We start from the raw sequence: 2,615 nt of genomic DNA, 5'->3' as shown, positions 1-2,615 counted from the left end.
GGGGGGGGGTCTTCTCTGCCTCGTCTGAGGGAGACAGGTTGGCTCCGTGTCGCCTTCTTGCGTCACCAAACTCATCCTCCCTCCCGTGATCACCCCCACGTTACACATGCAGAAACTGAGGCCCAGAGAGGTTGAGTATTTTGCCCAGGCCACACAGGGAGTGCAGCTGTGGATGATGAGGGGCAGGATTTCTGGTGTTTCTGAACCTCGGTGTCCTTGCCTTTCATTTCAGGAGAGGAAGATGCCTGAGGCCGAGATAGAAGGGGGGTCTCAGCGTTGGCCCCTCTCCTGTGCAATTCCCATCCCGACTCCTCATCCTTCCCAGCTTCAAGTCCAAGTTCCACGGCCTGGTGTCACTCCCAATCCATCCCGGTGCTCCAGCCACCCCAGCACTAGCCCTTCCTGGCTCCCCTGAGCACCTTCACACCTCCAGGCCTCCGCCCATTCTGTTCCCTGTGCTGGGAGTGCCTGGCAGACTCACTCATCCTGCAGACCTCTGCTCTGACCACTCCACATAGAGTTGGTACGTCCCGCTCTGCTCACCACCGCCTTTACACAGCCCTGGGGGCAGCCCTTCTCAGGATTTACCCAGATAAACATGATCTGTTCCCCCAGCACTTAGCACCAGGCACAGCATAAAGTAGGCACTAATAAATGTTTACTGAATGAATAAACAAACATGTTTGCACACCCCCGCAGCCACCCATGAACTGCTGGAGGGAAAGGCTGGGTCCTCTGCAGCTACTCAGGTGGTTATAAGAGTTGGTTTACCTGCCTAGGCTGGGCCCAGAGCTGCAGTAGGAGCAGGGCTGGCTGGTGGTGGCGGCAGCGTTGGGCGGCGTCCCAGGCTGGGGTCTGGGAGCTGCACACCCGCCACGTGCTCCTTGCGGGGGGTGGGGGTCCCCCATGGGCTCAGCCCTTTGTGGTTCTTTCACTCTCGGCCCTAAAAGGTCAGTGCTGGGCCACACCTTATCCTCCTCTGTCCATTTATCAGGTCGGAAGCTCAAGGCTGGTCCGGCCCAGCTGGGGCCAAGGTTTATGTGCTTGTCCTCCCTACCCCAGCCACTCTGACCCTGTGAAACACGCCAGGAAGGGTGGGGACAGGAAGGGGACAGTGGGTCTCTGCGCCTGCCCCGGGACACTGTCAGCCACGTCAGGATTTATGCTTCGATGCCCCCACCCTGAGAGCTGGTCACCGGGCTGACGCCCTTGGGCTGACGCTGGGCCATCCCTGCAGGGGGCCTGGCCAGGCCTGTGGGCCGGGAGCTTGCCAGGAGGTGGCAGGAGGGGCAGAGGCATTCTGAGATCCCGGCTGCCCTCACAGATTGGGCCCAGAGTGAGCACAGGTCCCCCATCACTGATGCAGGATGGGAACTCCCATGGTGGGGGGTAGCATCTGAGCGAGGGGGCCTGAGCTGAGCCCAGCCTGGTCCAGCTGAGACACTGGCTAGGACATTGGTTAGGGCTTCAGTTTCCTCAGCTGTCAACGGGCATAAATCTTAGCAGCCATCCCTTGGGCCCCTTGGGCAGTGTACGTCCACATTGGTTAACGTGGGGACACCGGCTGTTTGTGTCTGTCTGGGGGGCTCTTCCCTGCTTGTTGGGCCAGCCACCCCAGCCCCATGTTCTTTTGGGGAGCTCCCCTCCCCCATCCACGTGGTCTTCGCCAAACGCCTTCCCGTCCATCCGTCCAGGCATCGGGGTTGAAGAGGGAGCCTCCTCAGCAGGGGTCCTCAGGCACTGGCCGTGGCTCAGATGTTCAAGGAGTCAAGGGAGAGGTGGTGTTAGGGGCTTGCTGGCTGCAAACTGAGTTCCAGAAGGTCCCAGGGGACAGGGTTGGGGGGACGGAGCAGGTGAGCCAGAGTTGGATCAGGGGGTGCACGGTGGTGGCGTCTCAGGCCACCCAGTTGCTCAGTTAGAAATCTGGAGTGGCTGGACTCCTGTCAGTCCCCACATGCAAACCATCAGTGAGCCCTGCCCGCTGGACCCTCAGAACATTCCAGAACCCGACCTCTTCCCCGGCCTCTCCGCCTCCCCTAACCCTCAGAACACTTCAGAACCCAGCCAGCTCCTCTTCCTGTCCTGTCAGCAGCCCGGCTCCAGCCGCCAGCGTCTCTCACCTGGGTCCTGGCAGTGGCTTCAGCCTCATCCCCGAGCCACAGCCCTCCCGTCTGCACAACCCTTTCTCCTCACTGCCTGAGCAGTTATGTTAAGTAACTGGCCAGTTCTCAGTCCCTCCCCGCCCCCATGGCTTGCCATCACACCCAGGATAAATGTCAGTTCCTTACTGTAGCCTGTTGAGACCGTCCGAGTTCCGCCTCCTGCGCACCCCGCGACCTGACCTCACATCCTTCGCTCCCTTCCACGTCCACCGGCGCCTCCTCGCTGTCCCTCGTCCCGCCTAGTGCGTCACGGCCTTTGCACGGCTCTTTCCCCTGACTGGAACGCTTGGCTCCCAGGTACTCCTAAGACTCCTGTCCTCCCTTCGTGCGGGTCTTTCCTCAATTGTCACCTCTCCACAGAGGTCTTCCCTGACGCCACATGTACAGTAAACCCCCGACCCACTGCCTAGCATTCCCTGTCTTTTTTTTTTTTTTTTTTTTTTTTTTTTTTTT

Source organism: Lipotes vexillifer, unplaced genomic scaffold (assembly GCF_000442215.2).
Source record: "Lipotes vexillifer unplaced genomic scaffold, Lipotes_vexillifer_v1.1 scaffold2162, whole genome shotgun sequence".
Classification (NCBI taxonomy): domain Eukaryota; kingdom Metazoa; phylum Chordata; class Mammalia; order Artiodactyla; family Lipotidae; genus Lipotes; species Lipotes vexillifer.
This window is presented reverse-complemented; position numbering follows the sequence as displayed.